Raw genomic sequence first — 15,881 nt, forward strand, 5'->3', positions numbered from 1 at the left:
ATAGTTGCGATGGAGAAAGTACAGAGCAGAGCAATCAAAATGATAAAGGGGATGCAAAAGCTCCCCTATGAGGAAAGGCTGAAGAGGTTAGGGCTGTTCAGCTTGGAGAAGAGACAACTGAGGGGGGATATGATAGAGGTCTTTAAGATCATGAGAGGTCTTGAAAGAGTAGATGTGAATCGGTTATTTACACTTTTGGATAATAGAAGGACTAGGGGGCACTCCATGAAGTTAGCAAGTAGCACATTTAAGACTAATCGGAAAAAAATTCTTTTTCACTCAACGCACAATTAAGCTCTGGAATTTGTTGCCAGAGGATGTGATTAGTGCAGTTAGTGTAGCTGGATTCAAAAAAGGTTTGGATAAGTTCTTGGAGAAGTCCATTAACTGCTATTAATCAAGTTGACTTAGGGAATGGCCTCTGCTATTACTGGCATCAGTAACCTGGGATCTTCTTGGTGTTTGGGTAATTGCCAGGTTCTTATAGCCTGGATTGGGCCCTGTTGGAAACAGGATGTGGGGCTTGATGGGCCCTTGGTCTGACCCAGCATGGCAATTTCTTATGTTCAGGTTAGGGCTCTTCGGCTTTGAGGAGAGACGACGGAGAGGTTTATAAAATGATGTGTGGTATGGAATGGGCTAGGGGACACTCCCTGAAACTAACAGGTAGCAGATTTAAAACAGTTATGAAAGCATTTTTTCAGTCAGCCTGTATAGTAAGTTATGGAACTTGCTGCCTGAAAGTATGGTGAAGGCTTATAATACAGAGGAGTTTAAAAAAAAAAGTTATTGGAGGCCAGGTCCATATATAGTTACTAGTCAGATAAACATTGGTTTGTCCATCCCTTTATACTTGTAGAAAGTAACAAGAAACAGACTCAGATTGAGATTTGTCAGGTATTTTCAGTGGATCTGGACAGGTCATCATCAGAGAGAGGATTCTGTATTCAATGGGCCACTGATCTGAGCCCGCATGGCATTCTCCAGTCCTCACAGACTGCTTGTGTTTTAAAAACTCTGAATAATTTTGTGTCATCCACAAATCCGATCACCTCACTGATAGCTCCCTTTTGCTGATCGTTTATGTAAATAAATGCTGAACAGCACTGGTCCCAGTACAGATTCCTAGAGCACTCCATTATTCACCTCTCTTCATTGGGAAAACTGACCATTTAATCCAACTCTGTTTCTTATCGTTTAGTCAGTTACCAACCTACAATTCTTTTTAATTTCCTAAAGACTCTCTCAGGAGGGACCTGCCAAATGCTTTCTGAAAATCCATATATACTAAATCAACCAGTTCATCCTTATTTATACCTTTAAAAATTAAAAAACATAGAAACATATAGAAACATAGAAATGATGGCAGAAGACCACCATACGGTCCATCCAGTCTGCCCAGCAAGCTTTCGCACTTTTTTTTTTTCATACTTTTCTGTTACTCTTGTCCCTTTAAATAACTTTTTTGGTTCTATTTCCCTTCCACCCCCGCCATCGTAGATAGCAGTGCTGGAGCTGCATCTAAGTGAAGTATCCAGCTAGTTGGTTTGGGGTAGTAACCACCATAATAAGCAAGCTACTCCCACGCTTGTTTACCCAGCCTGTGCAACTCCTTGTTGGTTGTTTGAATATATATCCTCTTTTCTTCATTCCCCCATGCCGTTGAAGCAGTGAGCTGCGCTGGATATGTATTCCAAGTGAAGTACCAGGCTTGATTAAGGCAAGACTACCCCTTTGCTTCTTCCTCATTAAGCCACATCTAGCTTCTACTATTTTGCATAGCACAAATATCAGGCTCTGGAGCCCTTTGTACATTTTTGGTCACCCTACAGTTTTCAGGCACACAGGCTGATTTTAATGCTAGGCTAAAGATTACTGGTAATAAGTCTGCAATTTCATATCAGAGTTTTTAGAACTCTGGGGCAAATACCATTCAGGCCCCGTGATGTGTCAATCTTTAGTTTGTCAAGTTGCTTTATTGCATTTTCCAATTTCACCTTCAAAGTAGTTACTGGTGTGGGCATCATCCATCATCCTCTTGTGGAAAGCAAAATCAGCACAACTATATAATCCATCTATGAAAACCACCAAGTTTTCAAGATTCTGAACATTTCAAGACACAATCTACCTAAGAGACACAGCCATTTTGTTCATTATTGATGTCAACAACATCATTCTGGTCCCATGGCTTTCTCTCCTTTTTCACGTTGCTTCTTTAACTGTAAATATATATTGCAAATATATTTACAACTGAAAACATAAGTAAAACATGATTTCAACGGGCATTTGCTGACGGAAAGCAAAATGTAGATCACTGATTGGCCTCTCTTTTCTCACACATTTCAGTTACTGCTCTGACACTGAGTAGGATTCAAGATGACACAAGAGTAACTGAAATGTGTGTTGTCATCTTACGCAAGGAAAATATTAAACATCATAGGCTCTTTCCGTTTGCGATGGCCTTTACAATAAGTGGTGTGACCTCCAGAGTTAAAACTGTCCTTTACTATCTTAACAGCTGCTGGTAATGCGGTCATCTATACAAAAAGTCTCCCACTAGAGCTCCAGTGAAGAGTGACTCGGTGACATGGCACCATGTTTCTGCATCCAAAGGTGGAAAATGGTTGAGGATGCAATCTCGGGGTTCTGCTACATCGAAAGCCACTGCGACTTGAGTGCTTTGAGTGATAGCTTGGAATGTTTCTCTGTTTTTGCTTTCTCTCCCATAGCTGAACAAGGACGGGGGAGAGCGCCAAACTGGGTTGGACACTATATTTTGATGGAGCTTTTTGGTGGCTTTCCTGATCGTTGTTGTCATTCCTCATAATCTGTACTATGGATTTGGGGAGTACAGATCTTATTGGGAAGGGGGTTGGAAAAAGGAATGGGATAGATGAGGGGCTGGTCATGGGGGCAGCGGAGGGTGCTTTGGTTACTGTTGAGATTCAGAGGATATGTTTATTTTCCTTTACAGAGCTTGAGAACTTGTATGCTTGTTTTCTGGTGTTTTGTATTTTTTTTTTTTTTTTTAAATCTTTTTTCACCTGTACTGATGCTTATCTTCTAATCTTCTGGGGGGACACAGAGTTATTTCTTTAAATGTGAAGGGGCTTAATGTGTCCTAGAAGAGACAATTGCTTCTTAAAGAAATCTTTAAAAGCTTCTATTTGTTTTGTACAAGAAACCCTTTTTAGGAAAAAACATGAACATCTTTTGAACAATACGTTTTTTTTCCAAATATATATTTCGCTTCTGTGCAAAATAAATATTGTGATGTTGGGATAATTTTTTCTAAAGATCTCCTTGTGAATGTTCACTATGTTATTAAAGATAAAGAGGGGAGATACATTATGGTCAAATTTATATCATAGTAAATATATGTGCTGCCAATTTAGACTCAGTTTACATTTAGAAGGGAAAAAGATTTTACTATAACTCATAACCCAGCTTTGGATAATTGATCAGGGAGCGTGAGGAGGAGTCGCCTTCAGAGATGTCCGCTGAAAAAATTACTTAGGAAATTTGATTTAATATTTGGCAGATGTCCAATCCTTTGAAGAGGGCCTATACTTTTTTTTTTCTTCTCCTCAATTCCTATACCAGGATAGATTTTTTTCTCATCAATAAAGCATTATTGGCTTCTCTAGTAATAAGTGTGGATATTTGCATTATTTCCTGGTCCAATCTTGCTACAATATGGTTTGATTTCTCTCCTATGCGGGAAGATCTGGGCATTCGCTATTGGAGGCTGAGAGTCTGGTAGCTGATGCTGAGTTTTATCAGCAGTTACAAGAAGAGACGGTAATTTACTTTAGGGAAAATGGTGGGATTGTTTTAAGGTAGTTGTCTGAAAGAAATTGTTTGCATGAGCAGTTTAAAAGAAATGGGAGAAATCGAGAGAGTTTGGATTTAGAAATATCATATTCAGTTCTTAGAATAAGCATAAACAATCTCTGTCCTTTAGTCTACAAGCAGTTGGCATCTACGCGTACCCAGTTACGTGCTTTGTGTTGAGGAGATAAATCATACTTTGAATCTTACCCATTAGCAGTATTTTGAATTTGGGAAGAAGGCTAGCAAGTTATTAGCTTTTAAACTGTGGGAGAGAACAGAAGTGGCTCATATAGGGGGTAATTTTCAAAAGGATTTGAATGCTTAAAACTATGCATTTTACATATGTAAGTGGGCTTTGAAAAATTGCTACAATATATGCCAACAGATTTTATGCATGTAAGTACATTTTACATGCATAAATAGAGTTTTGAAAATTGCTACAATAGTGAGTTACATTTACATGCTGTAATAGCTCAGTCTCTTGAGGGGGAAATTGGCCTTTGAGTGCACCTATCTCTTCTTCAGGGACTCCCACCACCCATGGAGAGGGGGGAAGTCAACACATTCCTTTAGTTTACTCTGATGTATCCATCCATTCCTCCATTTTGCTAGACAAATCTCCTGTCTCCTCCTCTCTGCCTCTCACCCTTGAAGCCTCTTCCCTTTGTAATTCCATCGACTCTGGTTCTGCTTCCTTTTGGTAATCAACCCCTCCCCTTTTCAACACAGCTTCTTCCCAATCTAGGTCATCCTTGCTCCTCCCAAATGGCTCCCTAAGAACCCAGGACCCTTGGACTTGATCCCTCGTACCTCCACGCCCCCCTCCCTTGGCCAAGGGGAATCTGGGATATGTAGAGCTGCAGGATTGCTCCTGATACCTAGGTTTCCTTTGTCTCTATCTAGCCCTCTGCTTTTGCTCCATTAGAAGTAGGGTCAGTATGACATTCACCACACATGCCTCCCCCAGTCTCTACCCCATTAGCTGAGTTGGGACAGCATGACATTCACCACACATGCATAACTCCTTTGAAAATTACCTCCATAGTGAAAATACATAATACGCATGGAGGCCTTCTAGTGTGGAGCGCAGAGATACACGATTTGTTGAATTTTTTTTAGACATCTCTCTAGGACTGATTGTAAAATTTCTGAATCAGATATAGATGATTATTAAGATGAGGCTGCTTTACCTGATCTAAATAATCGCTCCCTCTAGATTAACAAGATAGATTGAATAGAGATCTCAAAATATGAGATTTCTCAGGCTATTATAAGTCTGAAGTCTGGGCAATCACCTGATTTGGATGGACTCTAGCAAATTTTATAAGATGTTTAAATATCTGCTTGTGGAACCATTAGTGCTTATGTTTAATGTCCTATTAGATGGCAGAGGTTTGCTACACTTGATACAGACGATTGGGATCTGGTGATACCTACACTGAGGGGGAAAAATATGCTCTTTGTGGAGCATATCGACCTATTTCCCTATTAAATTTGGATACTAAAATATTGGCTAAAGCACTGGCAATTCGGTTGGGGGGTGTAGCCCCAGATTTAATAGGAAAATTAGTTTCTTACCTGATAATTTTCGTTCCTGTAGTACCAAGGATCAGTCCAGGACACCTGGGTTGTGACTCCGCACCAGTAGATGGAGACAGACTAAAACTTGTGGGCGGAGCCTTATATGCCCCTGTGCCAGTCACAGCCCCTCAGTCATACGTAATGTCAAAGTAGAAACCCAATTAGGCAACCATAGCTAACTAGCCAAACTCGCTACTTAAATGGAAACAATTCCAACCCTTGCAGGAACCAGACTCCCCAACCGGGAGAGCGAACAAGCAGAGAGCGTACGGAAACAACGATGAGCGGACTCTCCGATACCTTAGCGTAGGACTGCGGGCGGGATCCTGGACTGATCCTTGGTACTACAGGAACGAAAATTATCAGGTAAGAAACTAATTTTCCTTTCCCTGTACGTACCAGGATCAGTCCAGGACACCTGGGATGTACCAGAGCCAACTTACCGAGGGTGGGAAGCAGAGAGTCCCGCTCGGAGTACCCTCTCCCCAAAAACCTCCGGCCTCAGCGGCCTGAACATCCAGACGGTAATGTCGGACGAAGGTATGCAACGACTTCCAGGTAGCCGCCCTACAAATCTCTTGAGGCGACACCTGAGAAACCTCCGCCCAAGACGCAGCATGAGACCTTGTCGAATGAGCCCGAAGATCCACCAGCGGAGGCTTTCCCCGTACCATGTACACTGAGCCTATGGCCCCTTTGAGCCAACGGGCGATCGTCGTACGAGACGCTGCAGCGCCCTTCCTTGGGCCGGAAAAGAGGACAAACAGATGATCCGTTACCCGAAAAGGATTAGTGACCTCCAGAAAGCGAAGGAGGGACCTCCGCACATCCAGCTTCCGTAAATCTCTCGATTTCGGATCCGACGACTCCCCGACCGCTAAAGCGGGAAGTTCAACGGATTGGTTCAAATGAAAAGCCGAGATGACCTTAGGAAGAAAGGAAGGGACAGTCCGCAAGGAAACGCCTGTGTCGGAGATTCGCAAGAACGGCTCCCTACAGGACAACACCTGCAATTCCGAGAGACGGCGAGCCGAAGAAATCGCCACCAGAAAACACGGTCTTTAACGTGAGATCTTTGACAGTAGAGCGCTGCAAAGGCTCAAACGGTGCCGAACATAAGGCCGAAAGAACCCAATTGAAATTCCAAGCCGGACAGGGAGGACGCAAGGGAGGATGGAGATGTTTAGCCCCTTTCAGGAAACGGGCTATATCCGGGTGAAGAGCCAGGGAGGATCCCCCGACCTTCCCCCGCAAACAACCAAGTGCCGCCACTTGGACCCGTAGGGAACTGCACGCCAATCCTCTGGCCAGTCCCGCCTGGAGGAAAGCCAGAATATCAGGGACCGCAACGGTAGTGGGATCCAAACCTCGCTTCACACACCAATCCTCAAAAACTACCCATACCCTGACATAAGCCAGGGACGTAGACTGCTTTCGGGACCTCAGTAGCGTAGCAATAACTGCGTCTGAGTAACCTTTTCTCTTCAACCGATTCCTCACAAAAGCCATGCCGCGAGACAGAAGTGATCCGCATCCTCCAAACAGACGGGGCCCTGATGAAGCAGCCCCGCGAACCCCTGAAGACGAAGGGGAGCCGTCACCGACAACTGTATGAGGTCTGCGAACCATGGACGGCGTGGCCACTCCGGTGCCACCATGACCACGTTGGACGGGTACAATTCTATGCGCCGCAGAATCTCGCCGATCCTTGGCCACGGGGGAAACACGTACAGCAGCACATCCGTCGGCCAAGGAAGCACCAACGCATCGACGCCCGCTGCTGCCCTCTCTCGACGCCGACTGTAAAAACGCGGAGCCTTCGCGTTGTGCCACGTGGCCATCAGATCCATGTGGGGAACTCCCCACGTCCTGCAGATGAGAAGAAACACTTCGTCCGCCAGTTCCCACTCTCCGGGATCTAGACGATGCCTGCTGAGAAAATCCGCCTGCACGTTGTCGACCCCGGCAATGTGAGACGCTGTTATGCTGCTGAGATGTTGTTCCGACCAGGCCATCAACATTTGCGCCTCTTCCGCCACCAGTGGACTTCTCGTCCCGCCTTGACGATTGATGTAGGTCACGGGGATGGCGTTGTCCGACAGTACCCGGACCGCCTGTCCCCGCACCAATGGTAGGAAGGCTTGGAGAGCCAGACGGACCGCTCTGGTCTCGAGGCGGTTGATGGACCACTGAGCTTGCGATTCTGACCAAAGGCCTTGCACCGACTTCCCTAGGCAAACTGCTCCCCAGCCGGAGAGACTGGCATCCGTGGTCACCACCGTCCAATGTGGAACGAGAAGGGATACGCCACAGGACAGATGACTTGGATCCAGCCACCAAAGAAGACTGGATCGTGCCGGACCCACAAGCGGGAGCGGTGGGTAGAAAATCCTCCGAAATCGGCTTCCAACGGGACAGCAAAGAAGACTGCAATGGCCGCAGGTGAGTGAACGCCCAGGGTACCAACGCGAGCGTTGAAGCCATAGGGACGGCGAAGAGACAACAGACGCCTCACCTGAGATTGCAGCTTGCATATCCGATCGACTCTTGTGGTAATTGACCACCCAGCCCAGGGACTGCAAGAGCTGGAGGACCCTGTCCACCGCCCGTCGACATTGACTCTCGGACTTCGCCCGAATCAGCCAATCGTCAAGGTAAGGATGAACCAGGAGACCTTCCCGTCGCCGCTGCGCCGCCACTACCACCATCACTTTCGTGAATGTCCGAGGCGCCGTTGCAAGGCCAAATGGGAGCGCCCGAAATTGGTAGTGCCTCCCCAGGATGTAGAACCTCAGAAACTGCTGGCACGATGGCTGAATGCCCACGTGAAGGTACGCCTCCGTGAGATCCAGAGAAGCCAGAAATTCGCCTGGACGCACCGAAGCGATAACTGACCGAATCGTTTCCATTCTGAAGTGGGGAACGCGAAGACATCTGTTTACTCCTTTCAGGTCCAGAATTGGTCTTGAAGAGCCGTCCTTCTTGGGAACCACGAAGTAAATGGAGTAACGGCCCGTGCCGCGCTGATCGACAGGGACGGGGGATATGGCCCCCAAGCTTTCCGCCCTCTTCCCGGAGGCCTTGCAGGGCGAGACCAGGAATTTGTCCGCTGGGATGCGAGCAAGTCTAACTCGTAGCCGTGGCTGATCACGTCGAGGACCCATTGATCCGACGTCACCCTGGTCCACTTCTCAAGGAATAAGGTTAATCGCGCCCCTACATTTGGAACGGCGTGCTGCGGGCGCGACGAGGGGTGGACCGGCCGGACTTCATTGGGAGGGCTTGGCCCCTGCACCCGACGGGGCTCCTCCTTGCCTCCCGTAACGTTTCCCACGAAAGGACTGCTGCCACTGAGTGTTCTGGGAAGAAGATGGCCTATACGAAGGTCCGGCGGATCTTTGAGGGCGCGATTTCCTGGGCCCCCGGTATCAGGACCAGGCCGGAAAAGAGGACCGCGCTCTGGCCCTATCCTCGGGCAGCTTGAATGCCCTGTTCTCTCCCAGAGAAATCATCAAATCATCCAACTCCTTACCGAACAACAACTTTCCCTTGAAAGGTAACGAACCCAGGTGGGCCTTGGAAGAGCCATCTGCTGCCCAGTTGCGCAGCCACAGGAGACGGCGCGCTGAAACTGCTGCCACCATGGACCTAGCCGAAGTGCGCAGAAGGTTGTGGAGGGCGTCAGCTCCATAAGCTATTGCCACCTCCAATCTAACAGCCTGAGACGTCTCTTCCGCAGACAGGCCCGCATTCGCCTGAAGGACTTGGGCCCAGCGTAAACTAGCTCGCCTGGCGAAGTTAGTGCAGATTGCGGCCCGCGAAATTAGTGCAGATTGCGGCCCGCACCCCTAGGGCGGATACCTCAAATATCTTCTTGAGCTGCACCTCGAGCTTCCTGTCTTGTAGATCCCGAAGGGCCGTCGCCCCCGTGACCGGGATAGTGGACCTTTTCGTCACCGCGGAGACCGCTGAATCCACCTTTGGAAGTCGAAGAAGTTCCAGCGCCTCCTCCAGGAGCGGGTAGAGCTTGTCCATGGCCTTGCTGACTTTCAACCCTAACTCCGGGGTATCCCACTCCCGGAACAAGATATCCGAAGAAAAATGAAAATGAAAAGCCACCGCCGGTCCCGTGAGACCTCGCAGAACTGGATCCATATTGGCCTCCTGGCGGACCACCACGGGTGGAGCCTCTATCCCCAGCTCCTGGAGGATGGCCGGGATGAGTGGCGACAGTTCCTCTCTGCGGAACAGGCGGACTACCTTGGGGACATCCCCGTCCGCTGCCTGTGTACCTTTTCCCGCGCCGGGCTGGGCGGAATCATCCGCCCCCGACGCCTCGGCCCTCCTCGGGGACTCTTCGGGATCATCAGTATCCGCCGTGGAGGAATCTTCTGAATCTGCTTCCTGGGGTACGCCCCGGGGCCGCTGTTTCCCTCGCGAGGGAACCTGGGCGTGCGCACCGCGGTATTTATTTATTTATTTATTTATTTATTTTTTTCTTCTTTTCTTTGCCTTGCGCTTTCTCGGTGGGGCCTGGTGGGGGCCCTCCTCAGAGCCTCCCCCCTCGGGAGCGCTTGCTACGCTTGTACTTAAGTACCTTGCGCAGCAAAACCGCGAAATCCTCCGAAAACGACCCCGAGTCAGAAGAATCGGCCCCGGAATCCCCCCGGGGCCGAAGCCCCTCCGCGACGACCCCTCCCGCCGTGCCCCGCTGCGGGGAAAACGCGGGAGGTAGAGCCGAATTGCCCGCCGCGGTCCGCGTGAATTCCCTGCCGGTGGCCCAAAATGGCCACCATTCCCGCGCTGAGCAGGAAAATGTCCTGAGGCCTATCTAATTGGCCTACCCCTCGCGGCGGCGAACGCGCGCTCCGGGCCCGAGCCCCTCGCGATGCCCCGGACGTTCCTTCACCGCCCGGGACGCAGGCCGAGCAGAGGCCCTCCCGGGACAAACGCGTGCGCGCCGATCCGTGGGCTTGCAGGAAGAACCGCGCGGCATGCCGACGAACGCGGGAAGAAAAAACTGAGGCGCGCGTCAAAATTAATAAAAACTAATTCGGCGACCTTCCCCCCTGCCAGCGGCGCCCCCCCGCGTGAAAAACGAAGGAGTAGCGACGCCGAAGCAACGGAGAGCCGGCCGCAACAAAATAAACAGGAAACTTTTTTTTTTTTTTTTTTTTAAACGCTGACGCTGGCCGCTGTCCCGGGTCCTGGAGCCCTAGTCCTGCAGGGGTGAGTGAACCGGGCTCCCCGGTGTCACCCCTGACGCTGCCACTAGCCCAGCCGGGTCCTCGACCCTGGCAGCGGCCTCAACCGGGGGAGGGTAGTCCCCTCAGGACCTCTCAACTCCCCTGGGAGGCAGGGCACCCGGGACTAAGGATTAAAAAACAAACCCCAAATTGGTCATAAAACAACTAGGCCTAACAAAAACTAACTCAAAATTAAAACCTGACTAACCACCAGAATCAGGTCAGGCAGGGCTGTGACCGGACCTGCACCATCTACTGGAGACAGAGTAAGACTGAGGGGCTGTGACTGGCACAGGGGCATATAAGGCTCCGCCCACAAGTTTTAGTCTGTCTCCATCTACTGGTGCGGAGTCACAACCCAGGTGTCCAGGACTGATCCTGGTACGTACAGGGAAACATGATTTCCAATCAGTTTATAGCACGTAGACAATATTAGCAGATAATATTCGCTGGGTTCTAAATTTGATATAGTTTGTTAGAAAAGAGAATATTTCTTCTTTAGTTTTGATTGTTGATGCCAAGAAGGCCTTTGATAGAATTCATTGGCCTTTTATGCTTAAAGTGATGGATAAAGTTGGACTTGGCAGTCATTTTGTTCTGTGGATTAAAAAATTTTATGAAAATAAGAAGATAAGATATGCCATACTGGGTCAGACCAAGGGTCCACCAAGCCCAGATTCTTGTCTCCAACTGTGGCCAATGCAAGTCACAAGTATCTGGCAAGTACCCAAACATTAAACAGATCCCATGCTACCAATGCCGGCAACAAGCAGTGGCTATTCCCTATTAATTCAAAGCAGTTTATGGACTTCTCCTCCAGGAGCTTACCCAAATCTTTTTAAACCCAGCTACACTAACTGCCTTAACCACATCCTCTGGCAATGAATTCCAGAGCTTAATTGTGCGTTAAGTGAAAAATAATTTTCTCAGATTCATTTTAAATGTGCTACTTGCTAACTTAATGAAGTGCCCCCTAATCCTTGTATTATCTGAAAGAGTAAATAACTTATTCACATTTACCTGTTCAAATGTAGACCTCTATCATATCCCCCCTCAGCCATCTCTTCTCCAAGCTGAACAGCCCTAACAGTAGGGTACTAGGCAAGGGTGCCCACTGTTGCCATTGTTGTTTGCTTTATGTATGGAATCTTTTGAAAAGATTAGGAGGAAGTCGGATATATAACCTTAACCTCAAACACTTCCTTTACGCCGATGATATCCAGATTGTGATACCCATTAAAGAATCTTACACGAAAACACTGGATTATTGGGAAAATTGTCTCCATGAAATCAAACGCCTCCTCTCCAACCTTAACCTAGTTTTAAACTCCTCCAAGTCCGAACTTCTGCTCATCTCCCCAGATAACAGCAACTTCATCTCTAATCCTCCAGCTATCCCTACAATCACTCAAGTTAGAGACCTAGGAGTGCTAATTGACAACCGGATGAACCTGAAAGCTTCCATCAACAGAACTACCAAAGACTGCTTCCACAAACTCCAAGTGCTGAAAAGAATAAGACCGCTCTTCCACACTCAGGATTTCAGATCAATTCTACAAGCAATCATTTTTTTCAAAGATAGATTACTGTAAGTCTATCTTTCTGGGTCTCCCTTCCTCCTAACACTAAACCCCTTCAGACGGTACAGAATGCTGCCGCTCGACTACTGACAAACTCCAGGAGAAGGGACCACATCACCCCAATCCTAAAAGATCTACATTGGCTGCCAATCCCCTGCAGAATCATCTAAAAATCTCTTTCCATTATCTACAAAACCATCCACCAATATTCCCCACTCGACCTACAAATCCCTTTCCGAATTTACAATTCATCAAGACCAACAAGAGACGTACTAAGAGGATCTCTCCAGGTCCCCCCTGCCAAAACCACCAAACATATCACCTTAAGAGATCGAGCCTTCTCTACAGCCAGCCCTCCTTTGTGGAACTCCATCCCCCCTGATCTCAGACAAGAACCCAGCCTCCCAACATTCAGGAAACGACTTAAGACCTGGCTGTTCAAACAAGCATTCCCGGACACCAATTAATATCTCTCACCTTCAAACACAGGTTACCCAGCCAGGTCTACCTCTTCTCCTTGTAAATATCTATAGCTATTGCCATAGCTACTGTTATAGCTAATATTTTAACTAATGTAATTATTCTACAGCTATTACTATCCTCTCCTTTATTTCTCTTCTCCCAGTTCTATATTCCTTGTTATTTGTAACTGCCTCCTCTACACCTCCAGGCTACTCAGTTGTTTTTTGTTTATTGTTTATTGCACACCCCTGTTTATATGCAAACCAGCATGATGTGAATATTTCATGAATGCCGGTATATAAAAATCTTAAATAAATAAATATATATGGTGTGAAAGTAGATTCTAAAGAGTTTAAAATGTATCTGTTTGCTGATGACCTCTTTACCTTAAGTGAAGAGATGAGCTCTCTCCTCTTTGGTGGATGAGATTTTATTTTGGGAGTGTGTCTGGTTTTAAAATGAATATGGATAAATCTGAGATTTTGAGTACTAATCTCCCTCTAACCCTAGTTGAGAGATTAAAACAAAATTTTTCTTTTCACTGGGCAAAGCGTTACCTTAAGAACATAAGAAATTGCCATGCTGGGTCAGACCAAGGGTCCATTAAGCCCAGCATCCTGTTTCCAACAGAGGCCAAACCTGGCAATTACCCAAACACTAAGAAGATCCCATGCCACTGATGCAATTAATAGCAGTGGCTATTCCCTAAGTAAATTTGATTAATAGCCATTAATGGACTTCTCCAAGAACTTATCCAAACCTTTTTTGAACCCAGCTACACTAACTGCACTAACCACATCCTCTGGCAACAAATTCCAGAGCTTAATTGTACGTTGAGTGAAAAAGAATTTTCTCCGATTAGTCTTAAATGTGCTACTTGCTAGCTTCATGAAATGCCCCCTAGTCTTTCTATTATTCGAAAGTATAAATAACACAGACCTCTCATGATCTTAAAGATCTCTATCATATTCCTCCTCAGCCGTCTCTTCTCCAAGCTGAACAGCCCTAACCTCTTCAGCCTTTCCTCATAGGGGAGTTGTTCCATCCCCTTTATTATTTTGGTTGCCCTTCTCTGTACCTTCTCCATCGCAACTATATCTTTTTTGAGATGCGGCGACCAGAATTGTACACAGTATTCAAGGTGTGGTCTCACCATGGAGCGATATAGAGGCATTATGACATTTTCCGTTATATTAACCATTCCCTTCCTAATAATTCCTAACATTCTGTTTGCTTTTTTGACTGCTGCAGAACACTGAGCCGACGATTTTAAAGTATTATCCACGATGATGCCTAGATCTTTTTCCTGGGTGGTAGTTCCTAATATGGAACCCAACATTGTGTAATTATAGCATGGGTTATTTTTCCCTATATGCAACACCTTGCCCTTGTCCACATTAAATTTCATCTGCCATTTGGATGCCCAATCTTCCAGTCTTGCAATCCGCATTACAGGAGGGTTTTTTTCTTTCTGCTGATGTGAATAATTTGTATTCTTTAAATTTTACTCCACTTCTTAAAGACATTATTTCTGCTTTTGGACAATGTCAAGGAGTCACTTTTTCATGGCTAGGGAGAAAGTGAAACACTGAAAACGTCCTGGCTAGCTGAGTTACTATTTTCAAGTCTGGTCTCTTGAAATCCCAGATAAAATACTTCAGTTGCTACATCAGCATATTTTTGGATTTATTTGGAAACATGGAGGATCGCAGATAGCGCAGTGTTTCAATATAAGATGAATGGGGGTTTAGGATGTACTATATTGTTGCTCAGATGCATGTTTTTCTAGATTGGCATAGTTTAGGGTGGCCAAAACAATGGTTGTATATTGAACAGCTGCTGATGGGTAAGGTTCCTTTACAAGCTTTTTTATGGCTACCTAAGAGGGCTCATATTTCTACTTTATTCTGTAGCTTTTCACTATTTTTTTTCTTGCAGATGTTTGGACAATGGGGCCTTTGTAGAGTGGGTCAGTTGTTTACTTCCCTTTTCAGATATGGTTGAGACATTTGCCCTTACAGATAAAGGTAAGTTCTCCTATTTACAAGTGCAGCATTTTCTCTCCAAAGGGGATATTTTGGGGGATATTGCAAAGGGCAACTTATTGAGGGGTTTATGTTCTAAACCTCAGGGTACTAAAGGCTTGATCTAAAAAATGTATTCCATTTTGAATAAGGAACTAAAAGATAATCCTACACATATACTTTCTTGAGAAAAGGATCTTCCAACTGAATTGGATGAGGTACAGTGCTCCAAGTGCTTCCTGGGTGTTAAAAGGTGTTCCATTTCTTCCTTAATTGTTGAAAATGGATAAAAATTGCTTTTTCAATGGTATCTGACTCCTGAGAGACTGCATCGGATTTACCCTGGAGAATTTATGTTGGAGGCTGTGTGGATGGAGGGCTTGATTCCTTCCTTCATGTCTGGTGCAACTGCCCTAAAGTTCAAATTTATGGGAAATGGTGTGGCCTTTCTTTTTAACATCACTGGTTGTACAATCCTGAAGGCTGCTAAGGTGACACTGCTGGGTATATGCGATTTTGATATTTCTAAATGGGTGTGGAAGCCGATTCCCCAAATCATAACTGCTGCAACATGTGAAATTGCTCAACATTGGAAAACTGTTGGTTTACCTGGGGAAGCAAAATTTCAGTGCAGAATATGGCAGGTAACATTTATTGAGTCATTCAACTGCTCTCAGGAATGATAAAGTGTTTAATTTAATGCGATATGGAAACCATCTGAGAAATGGTGTAATGTAGGATTTTAATTGTATCTATGATGTATGCTATCATTCTACACGTGCAGAATAAATATAAATATAATATAAATATAAAAATATAATATAATATTAATATAAAAGTCTTTAAATAAATAAAATAAATAAATGTGTGTGTGTGTGTGGGGGGTTATTGAGGAAAATATTCATTGTTATATTGTGCGGTTTCTTTTGGATTTATCCTGGAATTTCAATAAAATGCAATTTAAAACATTAATTAAAGGCTGTGAAATGTCTGGCTCTGACCCTTGCAAATCCAGCCAGTAAAAATGTATCTGCAAGTAGGAAAAATTAGCAGAGATCGTCTTTGTTTTTGAGGGGATGGTTTTGTTAATGAACTTGTATATGTGGTCATTAATCAAAAGGTACTAGGATTCTAGAGGGAGACACAAGTAGTTC

The 15,881-nt window shown here is 45.8% G+C and overlaps 1 protein-coding gene across 3 annotated transcripts in view; it reads right to left on the reverse strand.

Annotated features, from left to right (window-relative positions):
* Window positions 1-15,881, reverse strand: part of TASOR2 (transcription activation suppressor family member 2) — a 236,780-nt gene that overhangs the window by 42,382 nt on the left and 178,517 nt on the right. The window lies entirely within an intron of this gene.

This window comes from Rhinatrema bivittatum, chromosome 9 (assembly GCF_901001135.1).
Source record: "Rhinatrema bivittatum chromosome 9, aRhiBiv1.1, whole genome shotgun sequence".
NCBI lineage: Eukaryota > Metazoa > Chordata > Amphibia > Gymnophiona > Rhinatrematidae > Rhinatrema > Rhinatrema bivittatum.